Genomic DNA, 17,885 nt, shown 5'->3' with positions numbered 1-17,885 from the left:
AAGGAACTGGTCTGGGAATGCTTCTCAGTGACGGACACAGAAAGGAAACTCAGTGTACGTGACAGGAGCCACCCAGTTTCAAAATACGAGGAAGAAGGCATGCACACAAGCCCCTGCTTCTTGACCCTCTCAGCAGCCTGGATTTGTGACCGCAGACATTCACACCAGATCTACCATGCTTCGGCTTCTCGGCCTCCATGCTGTCTCCGATAACTCTCTTCCTGTGTAAGTATGTGGGTGCATGAGGGTATGAATGCAGTGAATGTGTGCGTGTATGAATAAGCTCTTTCTCTTTTCTATCTGACCTAGCAGCAGCATTGTAATACAACTAATACAAGTGTGACCCTCGGTTGGTTTTTAGGGGAACCTAGGTAACAATGGAAACTGGGGAGAGAAACCAGATAAAGGGTAAAAACACAGGGCATGTCTAGTCTTGAGAAAAGAAGACCTGAAAACAGTCTGTAAATATGTTAAGGGCTGTTATAAAGGGGATGGTAACCAATTGTTCTTCATGCCAACAAGGATAAGACAGAAAGGAATTGGCTTAACCTTCAGCAATGAAGATTCAGGTTGGATATTAGGAAAAGCTGTCTAACTCCAGGGATAGTTAAGCACTGGACTAGGTTATGGGAGGCTGTGGAATCCCCATCACTGGAGATTTTTAAGAACAGATTAGACAAACACTTGTCTGGGATGGTCTAGGCCTACTTGATACTGTCTCAGCACAGAGGGATGGACCAGATGACCTCTTAAGATCCCTTCCAGTCCAACATTTCTATGATTCTATAACCACCCATTACTAATGGGTGAATAAGGGATCCTATTTCACTGGCAGAATGGATACCCTACTCAATTACTCAGACCTTGGTTCAGATGGAGTATTCACAGTGCTGCAGAACAACTGAGAAGGGTGGAGGTTGAAGGTACAGGTCCTGAGGTGTCTCTAGGAGTCAGGGTACTGAATAAGGGAATACAAGACAGCAGGCACTAAATTTTCTTTAAGCCATGGCCCACTCTGCTCAGCAGCAGCAAGGGCCCCTGGATGGAGTCAGGCAGGCTCAGCCAGAATTTCCCCCCAGGTGAAGGTGGCAGCAATGGCCGCTCCACCCACTTTGAACAGGGTGCAGCATGAGCTCCTCCTGCACCAGCTCAGCTCTGCTGCGTGGGTGGTATGGAGTCATGGCAAGGCCATGGCCCTGCTTTTTCCCTACAACTCTCTGCTCCGTTTGGGATGTCCTTGTGCCCTCATTTCTTCACACAATGCACAAGGCCAGACACAATCTGTCACAGTGTGGAGAGGCAGGGAGGAAACTGATAAGACATAGAAGGAAGTTTGAGTGGGGTTGCAGAGTGGGTTGACAGTGTGACAAAGTTCCTCCTCTACCTTGGTGGGTCCTGCGCTTATTGGCAGATTTGCTCACCTCAGTGATCTTCCCCACAATCTGGATCAACTCCTCCTGTGTCTGATCAGGCATTGGGAGGTTTGGGGGGAACCAGGGCCCTGTGGATTGCAACTGTCTATAGTGCCTCCTGTAACAGCTGCATGACAACTACAACACCCTGGGCTACTTCCCCATGGCCTCCTCCAAACACCTTCTTTATCCTCATCACAGGACCTTCCTCCTGGTGTCTGATAACGCTTGTACTCCTTAGTCCTCCAGCAGCACAGCCTCTCACTCTCAGCTCCTTACTCCTCTTGCTCCCAGCTCCTCACATGCACTTCCTCTCCTCTGGCTCCCTCTGGCCTGACTGGAGTGAGCTCCTTTTTAACCCAAGTGCCCTGATTAGCCTGCCTTGACTGGCTGCAGATGATCTAATCACCCTGTCTGCCTTAATTGGTTCTAGCAGTTTCCTGATTACTCTAGTGCAGCCCTTGCTCTGGTCACCCAGGGAACAGAAAACTACTCATCCAGTGACCAGTATATTTGCCCTCTACCAGACTCCTGTACCCCACTGGTCTGGGTCTGTCACAACGGTTAATGAGACAGTTTGCTTCTGACAGGCCAGTAAAGGACCTGAGACAGGGTAGGAAGCAATTTCCCAGGATATAGAAGTTTATGCTCAGAACAGCATGTATATGTAAAGCTGAGTGAATAAATGATTCTTCTGTATGGGGATTAACCATAATTTTATTTTGCTTATTTTCAAACCAAACCTGAATATTCTCAGTATTTCTCAATTAAACAAAAATCAAAAAGAAGAACAAATCAATGCAGATTGAAAACCGCCCAGAACAAAATGAAACAAAATGAAAACCCTGAAATATTTTTCTTCTTTTTTTTTCTCCTTTTTGTTTTGTTTATTTTGCAGGGGTGCTTTATTTTTTGAATCTGAAAAAAACTGGTTTTGGCTTTTCATTTTGTCTTTGTTTTTTTTCCCCCCAAAATAAATGTCTAAATTGTGAAAGGTCATTTCAGAATGAAAACTCAGATGTTTTATTTTGAAATGATAGAACCATTTCAATTTTTTGAAAAAAATCCATTTTTATTCAACCCCAAACTAATCGCCGTATTTGACTCAAATTCATGAATAGTTTTAGTGTTATGAAAATGTTTGTTGGTTTTGAGGGCAAATTTACCATTCGCCAAATTTTTCTCCCAGCTCTACCTGTACCAGTAAAGTTTCCTCTATTCTCTCACTGCAAGAAAAGTCCCAGTCAAACACTGAGGGAGAAAAAACCCTTTCACAGCTGTGAGATCTCTGCTAATAACAATCATTTCCTTGTAATGCACTTGGTATTCTCTGTATGATGCTGGGAATTTATTCTGATGGTCACCATTAAAATCAGGGAGATTAAAGGAACCTCACAGGATTGAAATATGTTTAAAGAAAATTGCTTTCCTCCGCTACTGATCACACTGCTTTACAGCCAAAATGCTTCTGAAATAAATGTAGTCAAACTTTACTAACTCTGGGTCACTGAGAATGAAAATGACGCTTACAATTGTTGATTGGCTCTAGTTTTCAAGATATGCTATTGGGTCAGTATATATGACCCTTGACTTGGGAATGGCAGAGGATAAGTGAGTTATAAAGGGAAGGGATCTCAATTTAAACCAGAAATGACTAAAATACATCTTTGACTGGATCTATGAATAAATCTATGACTGGGTTTGGACAGTACTTGCTTTTTAGGCAAAACAATGAATGACGCAATCTGAAGCTGGTATTGCATCATACATGATATGAATTGCATCATGTTATTCCTAGAAGTCATGGATGATGCAATCATAATGAAGCTAACATCACTCTGCTGAACAAATTGCCCTATATCAGCCCTAGAAATCATACAGTGTCGTGCTCTCTTATTTGTCAGTGTTTGATTTTGCAAAGGGACACATTTCTGTTTAGCCAAAGTGAGCAGAGATGCCTCGTACTTGTGTGAACAGTGCAGATAACTTCTGCTATGTTTGTGGTGAAGTGACTTTTGCATCACAAAAGCGCAGTATAACCACTATGGTTAAGAAAGCGTATCATCTTATTTTTGGCTGCAAAATTGGAGATCAGGACAAGAGGTGGGCCCCACACATATGCTGCAACACTTGTGCAACAAATCTTGGCCAGTGGTTGAACAGGAAAAGGAAATCTATGCCTTTTGCAGTACCAATGATTTGGAGAGAGCCAACAGATCATGCCAGCAATTGTTACTTCTGCATGGTGCCTCCAGTTGGGAAAGGTGTGTCAAAGAAGAAAAAGTGGACTGTGCATTATCCAAACATTCCATCAGCTATATGCCCAGTACCCCACTGAGAAGGACTGCCGGTTCCTGATGCACCAGAATCATTCTCACTTGAGTCAGACGAGGAAGAGGAAGAGGATGAAACTTCTGGTCCTGAACCATCAATGTCACAGGACCCACATTTTCTCCCATCCTCCTCCTCTGAACCACACCTCATAACACAAGGTGAACTGAATGACCTTGTCAGGGATTTGGAACTACCCAAGAGTAAGGCAGAATGGTTGGGCTCCAGACTACAGCAGTGGAATCTCCTGGCAGGTGATGTTAGGGTTTACATGTTCCGTGACCGTCAAAAGGATCTTGTCCCAGTCTTCTTCATGGAAGGTGATCTTGTAGCCTGCAACAACATCGATGGTGTGATGGCAGCCCTCAACATCGTTCACGATCCAGATGAGTCGAGACTGTTCATTGATTCATCGAAGATGAGTCTTAAAGCGGTTTTACTGCATAATGGCAATGTTTTGCCATCAATTCCAGGTGGTCATGCAGTCCATATGAAGGAAACCTATGACAACATGAAACAACTTTTGAGGTGCATAAACTATGACCAACATCAGTGGCAACTTTGCCGCGATTTGAAGGTTGTTGCTCTCTTGCTTGGTCTCCAGACTGGATAAACAAAGTACTGCCGTTTTCTCTGCGAATGGGATGTCATGCAAGAGATTCCCACTACATCAAGAAAGATTGGCCACTCTGACAGTCATTGGAGCCTGGGAGGAAAAGTGTTCAGCATCCACCACTTGTTGAATCAAGGAAGATTTTGTTACCACCCTTACACATCAAGCTGGGTCTGATGAAGAACTTTGTTAAGGCCATTGACAAAACACAAGCTGCTTTCAAGTACCTCCGTGGAAAATTTCCAAGGTTAAGTGAAGCTAAGATAAAGGAAGGTGTCTTTGTTGGTCCTCAGATTCGTGAACTTCTTTGAGATGATGCATTTGACCATGCACAGCGTGGCAAGGAAAAGACGGCATGAAAAGCCTTCCAGTTAGTGGCAATAAATTTTCTCGGAAACAACAAGGCAGACAACTACAGGTTGTTGGTGGAAAACCTCCTCAAGGTATACAAAAGCCTTGACTGCAACATGTCACTAAAGATACATTTTTTGCACTCTCATCTAGATTTTTTTCCACCGAACTGCGGAGCAGTGAGCGACAAGCACGGCGAGCGATTTCACCAGGACATTGCAACAATGGAGAAACGCTATCAGGGCAAATGGAGCCCATCAATGCTTGCAGACTATTGCTGGACAGTGACAAGAGATGCTCCATTTAATGAATACAAGAGACAAGCCAAGAAGCGCCGAGTAGACACTGAATAGGACTAAACTATGTACATAATAGTTTTTTGCCTTTTGTTTCATAATACATTTTAGTTATATAACCCTTGTGCTGATTTTTAAAGTGTTACATAAACAGGACAGGTGAAATATTATCATGTAAAGCAACCATAAACACATGAAAAGACCTAGGTTTACAATTTATGATTAAAACTCTACTATCTACACAATATACATAGCCATAAAATGTAAAATCTTAAATATCTTAGAAACAGTAGCCAATCAGTTGTTTTAATTGTCATATTTGAATTCAGCACATCAAAATACATAATAAATAGCACACTTTGTCTCTGAAGCAGACGACTTCTCAAAAATTGTAGACCAGTGTTATTTTTCCTCTAAGAAGAATCCAAAGCTGCTTATTTAAATGCAACTGAAACAATTCAAAAATACCTGGTACTTTAAAATCAATTTGAACATCACCTGTCCAACAAATACAATCTGAAATAATCAATTTGGATAATACAGCATCATGGTAGCTGTATATGGTTACCGTTTAGATTCCTCCACCCTGGCTTTTCAATTATACCAACTTCCTTCTGTTCTTTTGTGTATCCATATAAACTGTCCTGAGTAAATCCATCTTGAAGGATATTTGTTGCTCTTGTATTCAAACTGGGTGGGTCAAGGGGCAGAGATATTTTGAGGAGGTAGATTTACAGAGGTGCAGTTATGTCAGGAACAAATTGTGAATATAAGCATAGTTGGAGGGATAATTCCCTATCAGCATTTTATCTGGTGCAATCTCTCCTAAGGGACAGATTATGGAGTGTTATACCTCTGGAGAGTAGATAATTGGGACATTTCAACCAGGAATAAATTATGAAGTGTAATTTCTGCTAGGGGAGAGATTATGGGGTACAAGTCCCCCAGGGTGAAATATTGGGGGAAGTTTCTTTTGAGGGTAGATAATGTTATTAGAACCCTCTTCTCTAGTACATCTTTTGGTGGCTCTGGCCAGGCCTATCGCCCCTGCTGCCAGCAGCTTGCTGGGCTGAGCCACTAGTGGGGTTATATGGGACCTTCATTATTCGGTGGCACACGCTGAGCAGGAGCTGCTCGCCCTCTGAGCCAGGCCCCTTCAGAGCCTGTAGCTGCCCTCAGGTGCAATGCACTGACAGAGCAAAAGCCCTGCCTGAGCAGAGTGACATCTGAATGCCCTGGAGGATGCAGAGAGAGCAGGAAGGGGAGTGGGGCACAGTATCATTAAGATGGATTCCTGGGGCCTGCCGTTATTGAGGAGTCATCCTGTAAATGTGAGGGAAAATCTCCTCAGAGTCCATATGAGGGGTCACCCCCTCCCACAGCCTCAGACCCATCAGCTGCAAGTGAGGGCTCTCATGAAATCACTAGCACCTCCATAGCTTGGCAGGAAACAGATTTCCCTTGCTGCAAAAATGTTGGCAATTTCAAAACAATGTCTTGTCCCACACTGGGATGAAATTGAGATCTGTCCATTTTTCCCCAAAAGCCAGAGACAAAGAGACATACCAGAGGGAGAAATTCAGCCACCATTAAATAATGCAGTTATCTGGGATGTAACAAAACCCAGGTTCAAGTCCTTTCTTCATCTTATTTGGAGGAGTGATTTGAACCTGCATCATTCACATCATCGAGTAGTTCCCCAGGTATGGGGGTGTGATGCTGACAGATCAGGTCGCGTCAGAGTGTATTCAAGTCAATATACTTGTGTATTAGTATAGCTCAAAATGAATGCAAAGGTAAGAGTGTATTCAAATGTTTAAACGTCATGAAAACTAGTGGAATGTTACCTGTATTGTTTTTACTTCTGTTGCTGTTATAATGTAATAGCAAACACTTACATTGTGTACACCCCTCTGACTAAATAAACCATCAAAGAAATCCTGTGAAATGCTAACGAAGGACTTGCATCCAGTTTTGGGCCCCCCACCACAGAGAGGATGTGGACAAACTGGAGAGAGTCCAGCGGAGGGCAACAAAAATGATTGTGGGCTGGGGCCAATGACTTATGAGGAGAGGCTGAGGGAACTGGGCTTATTTGTCTGCAGAAGAGGAGTGAGGGGAGGATTTGATAGCAGCCCTCAACAACCTGAAGGGGGGTTCCAAAAAGGATACAGCTTGGCTGTTCTCAGTGGTGACAGATGACAGAACAAGGAGCAATAGTCTGAAGTTGCAATGAGGGAGGTCTAGGTTGGATATTTTGAAAAAACTATTTCACTAGGAGGTTGGTGAAGCACTGGAATGAGTTACCTACAAGGCCAGCTCCAGGCACCAGCGAAGTAAGCAGGTGCCTGGGGTGACGAATAGAAAGGGGTGGCACTCCATTTGTTATTGGGACAGCATGCCTCCTTTTCGGTGGCAATTCGGCAGCGGGTACTGCTCCGCTTCGGTCTTCGGCGGAAATTCAGCAGTGGGTCCTTCTGTCCTCTTCTTTGTTCGGTGGCAGCTCTTTGGCAGGATGACTTGGGGTTTTTTTTTCCCTTTTCTTTTTTTTCCCATCGCTTGGGGCAGCAAAACCACTGGTAATTACTGAAGATGTAGGTTCCACAGAAGAGACCAAAAAGAAGGTGAAACAGTTGTACAATCTGTAGCAACTTTAAAAAAGCTAGCAGAACACTGTGAATTTAAGGAGATGTTAAATGATGCCCTGCGTCACAGGTTAGTGTGTGGCCTGTACAGTGAAGCTATATGGAAGCGCCTATTGACTGAGGCTCAGCTTACTTTACAGAAGGCTGTTGATATTGTTGTCTCCATGGAACTGACTACAAAGGAGGCACAATCCATCAGTGCATCCGCTAGAGTGCATAAAGTATTGCAAGAACCTACCCACAAAACTGTGGGGAGTCAGAAATGTTACCACTGTGGTAAGCCAGGTCACCAGGCATCAGAATGCTGGTGTAAGGACCTGGTGTGTCGACACTGTGGTAAAAAGGGACACATTGAGTGTGCCTGTAAACAAAAGAAAAAGAAGCCTGTGGTCTGGCCAACCAAAATGGGAACTCTGCATACCCTAGAGCAGACCCAGAATGACAAAGGTGACACCTCATCGCAAGAATAAATGCCACTGCATGTATTGTCTTAGGCAGTGGGCTCACATGAATACTGGGTAACCCCGTTGTTGGATGTCAAACCTATATGCACGGAACTGGACACTGGTGCAGCCGTCTCACTGGTCTCCGAGACTGTGTATAAAGAAAAGCTACAGCATCTTCTGCTTAAGGCAACAAAAACTGTTCTGGGCACTATTGATGTTAAGGTAGAGCTCAATGGACAGGCTGCTAAATTGCCATTGTTTATGGTGAGAGGTAATTACCCAGTCTTAATGGGTAGGTCTTGGCTTGGGAATATTCAGCTGAACTGGGCAGAAGTGCACCAAATGACTAAAGAAGAAACTGGTCTGACCACTATACTAAGGAAACATGCTGCTGTTTTTGGAGGGGATCTGAGAAGTATGAAGGGAATCACTGTGACATTAAACATTAAACCTGACAGTCAACCAAAATATCTGAAAGCCTGAACTGTGCCATATGCCATCAGGCCAAAAGTTGAAGCAGACCTGGAGCGCCTGGTCACCAATGGAGACCTAATACCAGTTACCCATAGCCCATGGGCCACTCCTATTATTCCAATAGTGAAGAAAGATGGCTCCCTCTGGATTTGCAGTGATTTTAAAGTCACTGTCAACTCAGTGTTGTATGCAGAGCAATATCGACTTCCCCGCATCAATGACCTCTTCGCAGGCATGGCTGCGGGACAAAAGTTCAGTAAGATTGATCTGAGTCAAGAGTATTTACAGATGCACATCAATGAAAAGTCCCAAGAGCTGTTGACTATTGTGACTCATAAGAGGCTTTATCGATACTGTCGCCTACCCTTCAGAATAAAGTCTGCTCCCGCCCTGTTCCAGAGGGTTAAGGACAAGATCTTGTGTGGCTTGCGAAGAATTCAGTGCTATCTGGATGACATCCTGGTCACTGGAAAGAATAAAGAGGACCACTTAAAGAATTTAGAGGCTACCTGGCTGAGACTGGAAGAGTCCTCAGACAAGTGTGATTTCTTCCAACCCTCTGTTTATTATTTGGGACACGTCATTGATGCTGTAGGTCTTCATAAGGCCCTGCAAAAGTCAAGGCTATTGTGGAGGCTCCCCCACCTCGAAATGTTAGCCAGCTATGCTCATTTCTAGGACTACTAAACTATTATGGAAAGTTCATCTCACAGTTAGCCACACTGCTAAAACCACTTCATGAGCTCCTTGGGCAGAACAAGGCCTGGAAGTGGACTGAAGTCTGTGAAGTTGCATTTAAAGTTGCTAAGGATGCATTGCTAAATTCTGAAGTTCTAACGCACTTTGATCCATCCTTATCCCTACAATTGGCCTGCAATGCCTCCCCTTATGGAGTGGGAGCAGTCGTGTCACACATTATGCCTTCGAGAGAAGAGAGACCTATGGCTTTTGCTTCACGTACTCTAAGCAAAACAGAAACTAACTATGCCCAAATCGAACATGAGACATTGGGAATCGTTTTTTGAATTCGGAAGTTTCATCAGTACCTGTTTAGGGAGGAAGTTTACTCTTCTCACAGACTATCGACCTCTGATGTCAATTTTTGGACCCTACACAGGCATTCCCCCATTAGCTGCTAGTAGTATGCAACATTGGGCATTGTTACTTTCAGCACACTCATATGAAATCAAATATCAGAAATCCACTCTGCACGGAAATGTGGATGGTCTCTCAAGGTTGCCTTTGCCAGTCAAACATCAAGTTACTGCCTAAAAGGAAATCTTCTACTTTGAACAGGTAGAGAATATACCCATCACTGCTACTCAGATAGAGAAGGCAACTCGCATTGACCCAGTATTGTGCCAAGTTATGGACCTCTCCGGTCTCACCCAACCTTGTTACTTACATGTCCAGGAGGATTGGAGTTATCAATCCAATCTGGTTGTTTGTTGTGGGGGAGACATATCATTATCCCACCACTGACATCACAGATGTTAGAACAGCTACTTTCAGTCACTGTGGAATAGTGCGCATGAAGGAAATTGCACAAAGCAATTTTTGGTGGTCTGGATTGGACAGTGATATTGAAGAGAAGGCAGGAGCTTGTATGTCATGTCAGGGTGTCAGGAATGCACCCCAGTGGGCGCCCCTACATCCATGGGACTGGCCTGAAAGCCCGCGGCAAGGTGTTCACATTGACTTCGCTGGACCCCTTGAAGGAAGCATGTTCTTGGTGATGGTAGATGCCCATTCTAAATGGCCAGAAGTCTCTATAATGCAGTCCACTACTGCAGAGAGTACTATCCAAAAACTATGGGGACTCTTTAGTAATATCGATGTGTCAGAACAACTTGTGAGTGACAACGGACCACAGTTCGTCTCTCAGGAGTTTCAACATTTTATGAAGGCAAATGGGATACACCACATTACTTCGGCACCATATCATCCATCCACCAGTGGATTAGCTGAAAGATTTGTGCAGACAATGAAACAAGCTTTGAAATCGGCAAGGGGACAACACTCCATTCAAAAGTGTCTGGACACCTTCTTACTTTCCTATAGAAACACACCTCATGCTACGGCCAAGACATCCCCAGACTTTCTAATGATGGGACGACAGCTGCGCACTTGCTTTGATCTGCTGAAACCTTCTGAACCCTGACAAATTGTGCAATGTCAGCAGTAATATCAAGTCATCAGATGGGCACCCAGAGCAAAAGACCGAACCTTTGGCTTGGGACAGCCAGTTTTGGCTCGGAATTATACTTCTGGAGCTAAATGGGTCCCTGCCATGAGCATCGCTCAAACAGGACCTGTTTCCTACACAGTCCAGACTGCAGAGAATCTCACCTGGTGGCGACATGTAGATCAGCTGTTGCCAGGTCGTGCCAGTCCTCAGGACACATCTTCAGTTGAGGTGTCTGACGTCACCATCACCTCTTCTAGCGACACACCAAATTAAGAATCACCTGTTCCTGACTGTTCTCTTCCATTACTGCTGGCAGCTGAGATACCCCCTTGCCCGAAACTAGCTGATACCACCTCCTCACCCGTTCATGCTATGAACCCCAAGCCCATTGTCAGGCCTGCACCCAATGTACTTTCAGGTGCAACGACACCATAAGTTTGCCGTAACAAACCTAGAACACCTCCTCAATGGCTGGATCTTTAGCTAGTGCGAACCCACAGTTATGGGGCAAAATAATCCCTGGGGTTTAGTCGGGAATGGAGGCAGTCTACCTTCCTTCTCTAGTTTAGTGTTGGTTTTTATTTAGGGGATGTTCTTATTAAGGGGGGAGGAATATGTTGTGTATTTGCTAATCGTGATAATAGCAGCTTGATGTTGCTATGGCAACTGAGTTAGATTATTAGAGGATAGACCGGCCAGTTTTGGCTGGTTTAGTTAGTTCAGTGTGTGAAAATAAATGGTTGCTTTTTAAGGCTTACAGCTCTCTGGTCTCCAGTGATTTCTTCCTAAACCTGCTGCCCCCAAGGATACAACATCTGGAGAGGCTAAGGAGACTGTGTCTCCATTGTAAGACTGGTATAGTGATCCAGGAATTCAGATTTGTTAATGGCTTGATGAAAACTAATTATAGAACCTACCATCAGTTTGGGGTATGTGCCTTTGTTTTCTGACTGTCTGCCCTGAGATAGGCACTCATAATTCTGAGTTGCTCAAGAGAGCATGTGTCATAAACAGATAGTTAAGGGTTAATGCCTCTTTTACCTGTAAAGGGTTAAGAAGTTCACCTAGACTAGCTGACACCTGACCAGAGGAACCAATGGGGGGACAGGATGTTTTAAAAGGAAGGAGGGAAGTTCCCTTTGTTTTGGTCAGTTTTCAGTTTCAGCCAGAGTGGAAAAGATCAAGGAATCAGCCTCTTATCAGAGTAGTAAGTTTTAGAAAAGAATAAATAGGTTTATATTTATTTTCTTTTGTGACTTTGTCTTTGTGCAATTAGAGGAATAATCAAATTGGGAATTATTTTGTGTACTAAGTTTTTGCCCAGGGGAACATCCTCTGTGTTTTGAATCTGTTGTCTGTGAGAGTAGCTCGGATGCTAATTTCTCCCAGAGGTTTGCCTTTCACCTTTCTTTTCTTTAATTAAAAGCCTTTTTTAAAAGAACCTGATTGATTTTTCCTTGTGTTAAGATCCAAGGGGTTGGATTGGAGTTCACCAGGAAATTGGTGAAAAAGTCTCTCAAGACTACCCAGGGAAGGGAGTTAGTCCTTGGGAGTGGTGGCAGCAAAACCAGATCTAAGATGGTAATTCAGTTTAGAGGTTCACATGCAGGTCCTCATATCTGTACTCTAAAGTCCAGAGTTGGGGTGAAACCTATGACAGCGTGTCATGGGGCTAATACCTAATTTGTGATGGGTATTTATCATTCATTCATTTTTAACAGAAATTCCATCCTAGACTGCAGCAACCTACCCAGCAAAAGCTTAATCACAATCTAGCTTTTCCTATACACAGTTTCATTTTTGAGAAAATGGCATTTCTTCAACAAGCACAAAAAACATTTTGTTCATAAATTCACAGCCAGCTCAAATCACAAACCCTTTTGCGGAGGGGTTTTTAAGATTCCTATGATGTATGAACAAACAGGAGGTTTTCTCTTTATACTCAGGGGAATGACTTTCTGTGTAGCTGAATTTCAGGAGGGAGGCATGTAGATGGAGGGCTGCTCCCTGAGCTGTGTTATCCTAAGGAAAAGTGAAGAAGCCTGGGGGAAAAGATGTCAGGAGGGGACTTCAAAAGTGGAGTTTTACAAATCAGTCAGAGCAGTTGAAAAAGGGACTTATTGCTGCTAATAATGAACAGTCGCTAGCACTGAGAGCCACTGTAATGGGTTGGACTCACCCCTGCGGCACCTCCTACTGGTTGCTCTGCGAATTAGCTCAGTCCAGCAGTGGAGCACCCTCTGCAGGCTGGTGATCCACCTGTTCTTAGGCCCCCCGTGTCCCTCCCTGGACCCGGTGCCCTTTTACATGGGGTGCTGCCCCCTAGCAGCAACCCCCCCATCTCTCTGGGTCTCCCCTCCTCAGGGAACCCTCACCTTCTATCCCTACCTTGCCTCAGTTTTTGGCTACTGCCAGTCATTGTCTAGCCCCACACTCTGGGGCAGACTACAGTCTCAGCCAACTCATCCCTGGCAAGGAGGGTTTGGACCTGCTGCTTTGTCCTACCCCTGGGCCGCCCTCTGCAACCCACAGTACCTATTGGCCCACTGCTAGGCCGCAGCCTGGGGCTTTCCAGGCCAGAGCTCCCCAGCTCCTTAGCCTGTCCCCAGCCCTGCTTCACTCAGGTACCTGGTCTCTATTTCCCAGCAGCTAGGCCCATCTCTCTCTATAGCCGGAGAGAGACTGACTGCTCCTGGCTTCCCTGCCTTCTTATAAGCCCTGTTCAGTTTGGGGCGTGGCCTCCAGCTGCAGCCACTTTCCCAATCAGCCCAGCCAAAAGCCCCTTCCCAGGGCTGTTTTAAAGCCCCACCGGGCGGGAGCGGATAGCCACTCCGCTACACACCTCCCCCCTTAAAACCCCCACCCTTGGGGATAGGGAGGTTTCTTGGCCTGGCTCAGGCACCCATGTGCCTCCAGTGCCACTCGCTTCTTCTCTGATTCCTGCAACAGCTTTCTCAAGCGGACCTCCTCCTCTACGACCGCTGCATAGTCTTTAGCAAGTTCCACTCCACTTGCTTCAGACTCGCGGAGGGCCCGCTCTGCAGCCTCAAGCCGTGCCCGTAGGTTTGAGTCCCCCAGGCCCTCTTCCCTCAGGGTCTGGGTTTCCTTGGTGGCCTGTCCCAGCACCACCTGTGTCCATTTTGTCCCCTGGACACGTTGCTCCTGGGTCGCAGCCTCTTGCTGGGCCCACTCCATCTGGGTCTCTCTGTCTATGACAGGCAGGGTGATGGTCTGGGTCCCAGCCTCCTGCGGGGTCCTCACAGCTGCCATCTCCGCCGGTGTCACCTCCCCGGGATCCAGCGTGGCCCCTTCTGGACCTCCCGGCACCTCCCTGGGCCAACCCTCAGCTTTCTTGAGGGGGCAGTGCCTCCTAACATGGCCCGGTTTCTGGCAGCCCCAGCAGGCTCTCTGCCTCCTCACTTCCCTGGGCCTTCTGTGTCCCTTCACGGGCCTAGCCTTCCCTAGGCTGCCCTGCGCTGTTTTCTCTGGGCCTGGGCAGTCCCTCCAAAAGTGGCCCGTCTGCCCACAAGTCCAGCACGCTGGCAGCTGCCTGGGTTCCCTCACCCGGCAGACTGCCCGAGGGACCTGCCGCTGCCCCTTCCCTGGGTGAGGCATCCTGCTCCCACCCCAGTAGGGACAGTCCCTCCTTAGATGTTCTCGCCTTCGACAGGCATAACAGGTCCGGCGCTCAGCCGCGGGCCTCCTGGTCCCGGCTCCCCGCCTCTCCTGTCTGTCCTCACCACGCCTCCGGAACTCCGTCCTGAGGACGTTTACCAGGGCCCGCTGTTCCTCTAACAGCTGGCCCAACTGTTTCTGGAGGGCCTCCTGCACCTCCCACATGTCCTGGTGGGCCTCCCGGATCCCCTGCAAGTGGTCGGTCCCCTTCCTCTGGGGCACCGACACCGGGGCCCAACCAGAGACTGCATCTGGGGCCTCTGCATAGAAGACCCCCGCATAACAGGGATCCATCCTCTCCTGGGTTCCCTGCCCTGGCCCCTTGTATCAGGGGCGGTTCTTACTCCTGCCTGGCTTGCCACGTGTAATGGGTTGGACTCACCCCTGCGGCGCCTCCTACTGGTTGCTCTGCGAATTAGCTCAGTCCAGCGGTGGAGCACCCTCTGCAGGCTGGTGATCCACCTGTTCTTAGGCCCCCCGTGTCCCTCCCTGGACCCGGTGCCCTTTTACATGGGGTGCTGCCCCCTAGCAGCAACCCCCCCATCTCTCTGGGTCTCCCCTCCTCAGGGAACCCTCACCTTCTATCCCTACCTTGCCTCAGTTTTTGGCTACTGCCAGTCATTGTCTAGCCCCACACTCTGGGGCAGACTACAGTCTCAGCCAACTCATCCCTGGCAAGGAGGGTTTGGACCTGCTGCTTTGTCCTACCCCTGGGCCGCCCTCTGCCACCCACAGTACCTATTGGCCCACTGCTAGGCCGCAGCCTGGGGCTTTCCAGGCCAGAGCTCCCCAGCTCCTTAGCCTGTCCCCAGCCCTGCTTCACTCAGGTACCTGGTCTCTATTTCCCAGCAGCTAGGCCCATCTCTCTCTATAGCCGGAGAGAGACTGACTGCTCCTGGCTTCCCTGCCTTCTTATAAGCCCTGTTCAGTTTGGGGCGTGGCCTCCAGCTGCAGCCACTTTCCCAATCAGCCCAGCCAAAAGCCCCTTCCCAGGGCTGTTTTAAAGCCCCACCGGGCGGGAGCGGATAGCCACTCCGCTACAGCCACATTTTCACTTAGAAGTGGATCCCAGTTTCTGTATTTGCTTCTTAAACATCCCAGTGAGTGAGGCCTGAATGCACAAAAGGAGTTAGGTGATGTGATGTTCATCATCACAACACATAACTTCTAGGCACCTTGGAAAATCATTGTAAGACACAGACTTGGAGCTCAGCACCTAATCTCCTGTACACTGAATGAAGAGTGATAGGATGCTTGCACTGAGATTCACAAAAGCCAGCCTGATGAGAAGGAGACACCTTGTTTAGATCCCTCTTTTTCTGAGAGGTAAAAATCAGGGGCGGCTCTAGGATTTGCTCTGCCCCAAGCACGGCGGCACGTGGCGGGGTGCACTCTGGCTGTCGCCGATCCCGCGGCTCCGGTGGACCTCCTGCAGACATGCCTGCGGAGGGTCCGCTGGTCCCGCAGCTCCGGTAGACGTCCTGCAGGCATGCCTCTGGATGCTCCACCGGAGCTGCGGGACCAGCGGACCCTCCGCAGGCAAGCCTGTGGGAGGTTCACCGGAGCCGTGGGACCAGCAGACCCTCCGCAGGCACGCCTGCGGGAGTTCCACTGGAGCTGCCTGCCACCCTCCCGCGGGACGCCGCCCCAAGCACGCATTTGGCACGCTGAGGTCTGGAGCCGGCCCTGGTAGAAATGATTTGAATAGTGCTCTGCTGCCTTTCAGAGAGTGCTCTAATCACTGTGCTACAGGATAGTCAAGCTCTCCCATTGAAGCTGTTCCACTGTAGATAAATAATGAGTCATTGGAGCAGGAGGGCTGGTTCCTGAGTCTCCCACATCCTGCCAGAGTGAGCTAACCAGTGAGCTAACCAGCAGACTATGGAGTCATTATCAATCTTCCATGCTTTCTTTTTCTCACTCTCCATCATTCAAATCTTAAAGAGCCTTTTGGGCCACAGAGAGAGACAAAGCGCAAACTTAAGAATGACTCTGTAGCCAGGTGATTAAACCACTCATGTGATCTGTGGGTGATGCAGGATACAGTCTCCCTGACCATCAGTGGAACTGCTTCAAAAGGAGAGACTTAGGGAATCTCACACCAGATTCTCCCATTACACAATGGGTACAGCTCTTACTTGAAAGATGGCAGATCACAGCTCAAATCTCTTCTGCCCTGCAGGTGAAGGGGGGACCTCAAGCAGTGGTTTCTTATAACCCATGTGGGTACCCTAACCAGTGAGATAAAAGCTATGAGGGTTGTCCTCCTTCTACCCCAGTGGCTATTTTGTGTGAGTGGCCCAATCTATTAGGCAGCCTCTGAGCACACTGACTCAATTGGGCCCTGCACACAACATAGGTGGTCAGCTACCTATCTTCCCCGGGTTTGTGAATTGCTTTCAGGCTTATGCCAGAGATCAGCATCTGGCAGCCTAGAAAAAGCTGCAGTGCACATGCACAGAAGAAGGAACATAGATGCAGAGTGAACTTTTTCTGTAGAAACTTAAGAGACGAATGAGTTTAGGCACCTGCATGGTTTCGTGATGGGGAGGGAAAGGGGCATAGTGCATCACAGCGGTGCTGAAACCAGGACTTATATGTCTAAAATAGGGACTTAGGCACCTAAATTTTTTTGTGCAGTCAGGGTTAACATACTCTGATCATATTCAAGGTTGGCTGCCTGCTTCTTTTTGAAGGAAAATTGCTTTCGTTTTTACTATTGTAATTGGTTAATAAATAACTACATAAATGTGTAAACTGAAAGTACAAACTTCAACTGCAAGAAAAAATATCTATGAAGACTGAATAATTCCTCAAAGCCACAATCCATGTACAGCACGTAGGACCCTGCTGTGCAGGTAAGAAATCAGTTTAGCAAAATATGATCATAGAGAGATAGTTCATTGCAAGTCTAGCTGCCTAATTTAATTGGGAAATTACCATCAGATTCTTGATCTGAAACAAGAAGGAGGATAATTGACTACCATTTTCAGGTATTTCTGAACATACGTTGAACAGTTTTATGTTTACACACCACACAATTTAAGACATTCCTCTCTACTAGAGAGGTTTCAGCAGGGTGGTTAGAAGGAAGTTGTTTCAAGACAAGGGAATTTTTGTCAATCTGTTACACTTAATGGAATGGGCTTATTAATTTGTCATTTTGTTGTTCAAAACATGTAAAAAGGTCTCCAGCCTCTCTATCCTTTTGGAGAAATGGATTTGAAGGATGAGACAGAGCTATGTTCTACCTTCTTTACAATTTGAGGCCAGATCCTCAGCTGGTGTAAACTGATGTAGCCCCGTTGCTCCAAGTTAAGGATCTGACCCATGTAACATTGTTACATTTTCTTAACTATTTTTTACTTTGTTCAGCACCTGGGCAGAGCTCTGAACCTCTGTAACAAACTTGATTTGGATGTGTTTTTTGAAACAAAAGGTCAGTCAATAGGAA

Source organism: Mauremys reevesii, unplaced genomic scaffold, assembly GCF_016161935.1.
Source record: "Mauremys reevesii isolate NIE-2019 unplaced genomic scaffold, ASM1616193v1 Contig68, whole genome shotgun sequence".
In the NCBI taxonomy this organism is placed as follows: Eukaryota; Metazoa; Chordata; order Testudines; family Geoemydidae; genus Mauremys; species Mauremys reevesii.
Note: the sequence above shows the minus strand (reverse complement) of the source record.